Raw genomic sequence first — 9,332 nt, 5'->3', positions numbered from 1 at the left:
ACTGATACTATTTGTTTTAATGACTCGATAGTTACTTATACTGCATTCATCCAGAAGCACCATATCACCACCGAAACGGCAGTATCCGATGAAGAGCATATTGCTTTCTTAGCGCTATGGCTCTCACGATGTGCCTTCTGCTCAAGATCCATACAAGTTGCAAAGAGATACCTTTGCATGGCTAATCAGTTGCATACTGGAAAAAAGCTCAACCTCAGCCAACTGCTTTTAGGGTTTCTTTATGAAAACCTCAGTGAAGCTGCAAACCTTACCAAGAATTACAAATCCGGTACTTTGCTTTATGCTGGTCCTTTCTGGCTATTGCAACTGTGGCTTAACGCTACATTCGAAACTCATCTTCCCTTTCGAGGAAACGTCAATGAGGAAGATAGCAAAATCAAGAATCGAACTATAGAAGGGACTAGGTTAGCTTACCTGACTCCAAAAGAAGAAACTGGGAAGCTTCGTGAACACTTTCTGGCGTATTCAATGATGTTTGCCCAGCGTAATCAGTTCGATCCTTCTATGGCCCCGTTTGTACACAGAACAATAGGTCCCGAATGGTTTACTCGAAAATTCCCATCAACATCTCAGGATCAACAAACTGAGTCTATGGAAATTTGGAAAGCCTTTCTGACTCCAAGGTTATTTTCTCATCGTCTTCGTCCATCAAAAGGTCAATGTATTCTCATGTGCTATCAACCAAATTTGGTCTCGAGACAGTTTGGGTTGGTTCAAATAAAACCCAAGTGCTTATATGAGAAAAGGAGCCATATGTGTTTCCATACCTTGTACTTGACTGAAGGAGAATGTGAAACAAAAATTAACAAATACGTTGGCACCACCAATTTTTCTCCTATTCCTTTCGAACCTGCTTTTTACTCTACACCAGATTTTCACCAATGGTGGACGGATTATTATAGCTCCCAAATCTTTGATGCCGATAGTCTTGCTCAAGAACTAACTGCAGCTTTTGCTGATGTGCAGGAGAATTTTCACAAAGGTACTTCAACTCATATTAAAGAAATCCAAGCTTTTCAAAAATTCTTTGAAACTATCTACAGGCCTGATGATCTTAGTCGGACCGTTCGTGAGGCTGCAGTCATTTTGCGCGAAAAGTTTTCCGCCAAACTGGATAAGTTGAAATTGCCCTCGTATGTTCGACCAGAACTACGTTATGAAGTGGCTTTCAAACTTAATCCTCCAAAATTCCCTCCACTGCCAAGTGCGGATTTTGGTGTGGCTTTGAGCCCTCCTTTTCCAAATTGGTTTGTGTGTGGCAACGTTCTAAAAGACCTTCAAAACAGTACTAAAAAACGCGCCGAACGAGTGGTTCCGACTAAGCATACCTTGGATACTTTCAAAGGACATCTACATATAGATCTTGAACATGTTCGTGTCTTGACTCCAATACCTGAAGGTTTGGATTCAGACAATCTTTTCGACTGACTTTTCTTTTCTTTGCTAATATACTGATTTCAGTTTCAACTACAACTGTTGCACGAAGGAGGAAGATTAAGGAAGCTCCTGCCCACAAGGATTCTGGGACATCTAAGAGCAACAAACCAAGTGAGAGTGACTCCATCGTCACTGACAAGAAGCCCACGGTACATACCCATCTCATATTCTTAATCTTGTACAATCTGTGAGTAGTACTCATCTTTCTTATCATCTATTTTCCAGAGCTCGAAACCCCCAACAGGTTCGAAGCGGAAAGTTTCTTCGACAGCTGCCTCAGATGGCGAAGATAAATCCCCTCCTCGTACTAGACAAGGACACAGGAAGAAACAAAAAGCTGTTACTCCTTCAAGAAAAGGGAAAGAGATAAGTCCCTCTAAAGTTACTTCTCCTGGCGATAAGGCATCCTCTGAAGAATCTCCTTTGAAAGTTGCCAGCAATGCTTTCGTTGTCGAAAGTCATAATTCAAGTCCAGATAATATCCCAACCAAGGTATTTGGGTCTCACCCCACATATTATCCTGTAATTTTAACTAAATGATTGAACTGACATTTTACCTTGTTATTGCAGGATGATGCTGGTACCCGCCACTTCAGGTTTTAAGGATCACGACCTTACCATTAATGTTGACAAACTTTATGGTAATCGCCAATTTTTAACTTTCGTCAATAAACCCCTCAAAGGCTTATCTATATGACTAATTCTGCTCCGTTTAATACATATACCTCTCAAAACAAAACTCATGTTCTCTCCCCAGTCTTCGAAGATGCTAGGCCAATCGCCACCATATTGCCTAATGAACCAATCGAAGAAAGCCAATCCACTGACGAATCCCCACCTACTCACCAAGACAAAAATTTGGAAGAAGATCACCCATTCTCAGGCAGCGACAATGTGAACCTACAACCACATGACAGCGAAGATACTGCATCGGAGCAAGATGCTATGGAGGAGACTTCTAAACCAGAAAAACAAGATCCTCAAGGAACTTCGACTCTTGATACAGAAGCCATTCCTGGGACAACTTCGACGCTTGCCCCTGCGAAGCCTACTCCTTCGAAGCTGGAACAACTTAAGCAGACTGATCCTCTTAGTTTCCTAAAGGCTATCATGAATGTGAATACTTCTTCGCCTTCGGAACTTGATGTCTCTCCAGCTGTGACTGTAGAATCAAGTGACAAGGAAGATACTCCTAGCCTCCTTCGACAAATAAAAGAGAGATTCTTTGGGGTCAATCTTGTGGATGTTCTCAGCCGGGAACCTATTAAGAGTCACAACTTAAATCAACTTTTAAAGAAAGTAGATTTGCTTCAAGTCTCCACCGAAGTTTCAGAAGTAATTGTTCTGCTAGGTTCTCTGATTGATCAACTCCAGGCCAACATTCTTCGAAAGCAAAATGTCGAAAAAGAGCTATCTGAGACAATGGCCTCTCATGACTCTTCATGGAACTCTGCTGTGGATGCAACGAAACAAGGTGAGGCCCTCAAGCTTAAGCATTCAGAAAATCAGAAGGCTTTTGATGATTATGAGAAGAACATCAACTCCTGGAAACAAGAGATAAAGGTACTTGAGGACAAGATAAAGGAAGCTGAACGTTGTCAGGCAGCCATACAAAAATCCAACCAACAGGATTTGCTCGAAGTGGTGCAGTCGGGGATTAAACATTTCGAGACTGCACAGAAATTAGTGCCAGAGATCGAAAGATTGAAGAAACAACGGGCACTAATTGAGCTTCGTATGTCTTCGTGGGAAACTCAATACTTGAAGATTAAAAACAATCTCCCTGAGGATTTTAACTAGCTGTCTCCAATCCTGTAACTTGTTGCATTTTCGTTTTGTAATCGAAGCTTTTGTAGAAACATCTATTTGTATGCTTGACTTCTATTTTCTTCGTTTATATCTACAATGTTCGCCAGCACTACTTTAGCGAATCTTTCAATTTCTGCCAAAATATATCTTTAGATTTTCTACAGTGCTTTTATTTAATACAACGTATAGACCCTGAACATCCTTCGCAGCATCCTTGCCTCTAAACTTGACGTTTCCACTTCTCTAGCCATAATCATTATTGAACAGTGACGTCACTTTCTCCAAAACGTCAATTTAAGACGTGCGTGCATCAGTTTCATGATTACTTCTCAACTTCCAAGGGCGGGAAACGGCGGAAGCCATAACTTCTCTCTTTGGAAAACCAAACGCAGTCCAATCAATCATTAACAATTTAAAACCAACCTTCAATATCCCCAGTCTATATAAAGGGTCTAATATTGCCTTCATTTCTTCATTCATGCGCTTTCTCTCCAAACTAAACACAGAAAAAGAAAACACACAACTTCTTTCTCAAAAAACCTTTCTTTTCCTTGCAATGGTTGAACCTCTTTCCTTTAATAACATCAAAGCCCTCCTCAAGAACGAGTTCAGACTTTCTGAGGATGAACTTGTCCGTAACTTCATTAACATCGAAACCCTCTTTGTTAATCAAGAACTGGACTTCTATTTTGAAGAAGTCTTGGAGGGTGCTATCTACCCTAACATGTTGGCGGAATTCTGGATGAATGCGTCCCTACGCATAGATCCTGAAGGTAGGACCACCATTGATTCTGCTATTCGACATGCTCGTCTTAGAATCACTCCCACCACTATTGCCAACCTCATGAGATGCAATAACTCTGGGGAAACTTTTGATGACAACAGTTTCAGCATGACTACTCATCTCATGTTGAGAACTCTTATGGATAACGACCGCTTCAGTGCCAAAGTTATCAGGATTTGGCACCAGATGCTCGTGGGAAACTTTCAACCCCGGAGGATTGATGAAAACAACATCATGGTTGAAGACTTGGAGTTTATCCTCTTTGGTCTTCGAGGGAAGAAAATTAACATTCCTTTGATGATCTTTAAAGGACTTGTTAAGGCTGTCTCTATTGGTGTCAACCGTCAAGGGAGTGTGACCTGTCTTCCATACGGGAGACTCCTCAGTTACATTTTCCTTAGGAAAGGTGTAGTGAAGAGGATGCGCATTTCTGGAGCCATGGATATGTTCGAAGCTGAACCCTCGCCTGTGCTGTCCTTGGAAGGTTTAGACCAAAGGATTAACTAGCAAGTAGTTACCTTAGTTTTTTTATGCTTTCGTTTCTTTTGTAATCTCAGATCCTGTTCTTTGGATCCCTTTTGTAATGCACGTACTCCTATGCTTTGAATGAAAAAATATTTTGGTGTCTCTTTAGACTCTTTTCCTTCCATTTAACAATCTATTCTGATTGCAAAGCCATTTTGATCAATGTGACATATATGCTTTGACACATGCGTGACCATTTTGGCTTTCGTAGTACCCTGAGTATCTACGTTTTTGCAATCTTTACTTCGTACATACTTGGTTTATATCTCTTCAAATATTTCCCGTTTACTCTTAAGATCCTACGATCTTCTGCTAACTCTTCAATTTCGTAAGCATTGTTCGAAAATACTTTTAAGATTCGAAAGGGTCCTTCCCAATGTGGGGACCATTTACCAAGTGTCTGATTCTTTCGATCTATAGGTAAAATAACTTTCCAAACTAAGTCATTATTAACAAAAGTTTTACCTCTCACCTTTTTGTTGTATGCTCTGGACACTCTTTCCTTTTGCCTTTTTATCATTTCCAGTGCTCGAAGTCTGTCTTCGTCCAAATCTACTAACTCATTCATCATTAACTCCCAGTACATGTTGGGAGGAATGTCTGCTTGTCTTTGTATTCTTACCGATTGCAAATATATCTCAATTGGGAGTACTGCATCATGTCCAAATGTCAACTGGAAAGGAGTTGTATTTGTAGCTTCTTTTGGAGATGTTCGACAAGCCCAGAGTGCTTGATCTAAAGTCTTATGCCAATTCTTGGGTTTCTTTCCCACATGTTTCTTAATAAGGCCAATTATTATTTTGTTTGCTGCTTCAACCTGTCCATTTGCTTGAGCGTAGTAAGGTGTAGAAGTAAATAACTTGAAACCTATTTCTTTGGCAAAGTCTTGCATTTTTCGTCCAGTAAAAACTGATCCCTGATCGGTTGTTATACTTTCTGGGATTCCAAACCTATCTATAATATGTTTCTGAATAAACTCAATCACAACCTCTTGATCCACATTTGCTAGTGGTATTGCTTCGACCCATTTTGTGAAATAGTCTATTCCTACCAAAATGTACCTTTGACCTTTAGATGACTTGGGGTGAATTTCTCCAATCAAATCTAATGCCCATCCCCTAAAAGGCCACGGTTTTACTATCGTACTTAATTCGTTTGCTAGAGCGTGTTGGATACCTGCATGTTCTTGGCACTCTTGGCACCCTTTCGCAAACTCTATGCAATCTTTTAACATTGAAGGCCAATACATCCCATAACGAAACAAGAGCCATTTCATTTTGTGCCCTGCTTGATGTGCACCACATGCCCCACTATGTACGTTCGACAGAGCCAAGTATGCTTCTGCTTCACCCAAGCATTTCAACAATACCCCTTCAGGAGTTTTCTTGAACAATTCATTTCCCATCAGGAAATATGACAAGGCTCTATACTTGATTTTCCTATCTGTATCCGTCGAAGGATTTTTCAGATAGTTAATAATTGGACTCCTCCAATCTGTGTCTGCCAACGAGTCTATATTTAGTACTTCGAATTCTTCTTTGTTGGCATAACCCAATTGTGAGTTCTCTAGATCACTTGGAGAAAGTTTAGTCGACATTGCTCTTCCTCTTACTTCAATCAATTCCTCCAACTTTTCTTTTGATACTTTATATCCTGAAGCTAATTGTGCCAAGTCGTTTGCTTCCTGGTTATTCACCCTTGATACGTGTTTTAATTCCACATATTCGAATCTCTTGAGTAGCCTATTTGCAATGACAAAATACATGATCAAATTCTCTTTGATACACTTGTACTCCTTTGTCAATTGTTTGATGACCAATTCGGAGTCTCCTTTAATTTCGACTCTGGTTGCCCCCAATTCTAACAAAGCCTCAAGTCCAGCAATTAATGCTTCGTACTCAGCTTCATTGTTGGAGCATAATAGACCTTCGATTTTATACTTGAGCTTTGTTGGAATTCCATCAGGAGAAATTATCAACATTCCAACTCCAGTACCCTCTCTATGCGTTGAACCATCGAAGTATAACTTCCAAGGTTTTAAGTCCACATAATGCTGATGATTCTCAACCACCGCATGGTCGACAATGAAGTCTGACACAATTTGACCTTTCATTGCCTTGAGAGGCTGAAATATTAATGAATATTCAGTAAGGGCCAAAGCCCACTTGCCAATTCGACTATGTAGTATTGGCTTAGATAACATATGTTTAATAACATCACAATGAGATGAAACGTAAACATCAACTGGCTTTATATAATACTTAAGTTTGATACAGGAGAAATACAAGCAAAGGCAGAGCTTTTCTATATCAGTATATCTAGTCTCTGCATCATTGAGTACTCTACTTAAGTAATAAATGGCTCTTTCGATGCCATTCTCATCTTCTTGTGCCAGCATGCTGCCTATTGTTTTACCTGACGCTGAAATGTATAGGCGCATGTGCTTCTTCCCATTTGGGGGAGACAGAATTGGTGGACAAGTCAAGTATTGCTTTATCTGATCGAAAGTTTCTTGATGTTCAGCACGCCATTCAAACTTTCCTTGCTTAAGCCGTAGTAGAGGTGAGAAAGCTTGCGTGCGTCCAATCAAGTTAGAGATAAATCTCCTTAAGAAATTTATCTTACCCAATAATGATTGAAGTTCTTTCTTCGTGGATGGAGACTTGGTTTCCACAATGGCTTTTGTCTTGTTCTGGTTAATTTCTATCCCTTTTTTGTGGACTACGAAACCCAAGAAATCACCTGCCTGCACAAAGAAAGCACATTTGAGGGGGTTCATCTTCAAGCCATATTTCCTCATTCTTTCGAATGATTGGCTCAGATGATCGAGATGACTCATACCTGAGGTAGATTTTACCACAATGTCATCTATATATACTTGCATGAATGTTTCTATAAAGTCATGAAATAAAGAATTCATTGCTCTTTGATAAGTTGCCCCAGCATTTTTCAAACCAAAAGGCATCACAACCCATTCGTAAGTGCCTATTGCCCCTGGGCAACGAAATGCTGTTTTGGATACATCATCTTCTGCTATAAAGATTTGATTGTATCCCGAATATCCATCCAACATGCTCAAATACTCAAAACCTGCGGCTGAGTCTACTAGCATTTCCGCTACAAGCATGGGATACTCGTCTTTAGGAGTAGCTGCATTAAGGTCACGAAAGTCTATGCATACTCTTAATGAGCCATTCTTTTTAATTACAGGTACTATATTAGCAATCCATTCAACATACCTTGTAGTTTGGATAAATTTGCAACGCAAGAGCCTTTCGACCTCTGCTTTAATCTTCGAGTGAATCTCTGGCGCGAATCTTCTGGGAGTTTGCTTTATAGGCTTCTTCCCTTCTTTTATTGGTAATTTTAATTCGACTAAGTCTCTTCCTAGACCAGGCATCTCATCATAATCCCAAGCAAAACAATCTCTGTTTTCTTTCAGCATTTTGATGACCGTTGCTTTTAATTCTGGTTCTAGTTTTGCGCTGATATATGTTATCCTTTTTCGATCATTGTCTCCAAGATTTACTTCCTCAAGTGGATCTTGGGCCAACATCTTTATGTTCGACGCCATTGGGTCTTTTTCGAATCCCAAAGGTTCCTCGTCGTATATTGCATCTAACCTTTGATTTGGTTCTTCTCTTATGATCTCTTCGTCTGGAGCCGTGTCTTCAGAGAGTTCGAAACTCGTACGTATCTCAAATTCTGTTATTCCTTCTTTGGTTAGAACTGCATCTATCTTTGTATCTGATAGTTCGGCTTCAAGAGCCGCCTTCCTTTTGTTCTCGGCCACATAGGCCGAAATCTTTTCGAAGAACGAAGACTCAGACATGATTAATGTCATCGTCCCAGCCTGTTGGCCGTACTGTCGGATAATTCTCCAATGGTGCTGTATCTGCTGGACCATCCATGATCTCTCTATCCCATTGGAATCCATTTGGGTGTAAAGTTAAATAGTATAATGCATTCTTATTTGGGGTATACATTTCTTCTGCAGCATGACAAGGGCCTATGTTTGCCAGGTTCCTATCGAAGTTGGTTTTATTCACCTGGTTGACTTCAGCCATATAGTAACTCTGATCACCTTTGATATTCTCCACTATACCATCTTCCCTCCAAATTGTCACCCTCTGATGCATTGTTGAGGGCACAGCTGCTACCCCATGAATCCATTCTCTACCAAGCAAAAGGTTGTAGTTTGCTTTTGCTGGTATAACCATAAACATAGTTGGCCTAGTAACTGAGCCTACTGTCAAATTGACCTGAACGACTCCCAGTGTTTGTCCTATTTTGCCTTCGTAGTTAGATAAAACCATGTTATGTGGCCTTATATCCGTATCGAACATACCAATTCTCTTTAGCATGAATTGGGGCATTAGGTTCACTGCTGCTCCCCCATCAACTAGGACTTTATTAATGCCAACATTCTCAATCTTTGCCCTGATATAGAGTGGCTTCAAATGATTTCGCATACCCTCATCAGGCCTTTCGAAGAAAGCATTCTGTTCTTCAACTGCACCATTATTCAGCACATAGTAACACAAAGGTCTGTGTTTTGCCATTTCTTCGATATCAGCCTCTTCACAGTCTTCCACTTCAGTTTCCTGATTAAACTCGTGAGGGAGTACGGATACAACATTGCAATTCAAGTTTATAGATGACACTCCATCAGAATCAAAATCATTTGTCATTCTATCCTCTTCTTTCCAGGAATTTGAACGCATCTTTTCTTCCTCATCCAAGAGTTTTTCAGCTT

The sequence above is a fragment of the Vicia villosa genome, unplaced genomic scaffold (assembly GCF_029867415.1).
Source record: "Vicia villosa cultivar HV-30 ecotype Madison, WI unplaced genomic scaffold, Vvil1.0 ctg.000353F_1_1, whole genome shotgun sequence".
Classification (NCBI taxonomy): Eukaryota; Viridiplantae; Streptophyta; class Magnoliopsida; order Fabales; family Fabaceae; genus Vicia; species Vicia villosa.
Note: the sequence above shows the minus strand (reverse complement) of the source record.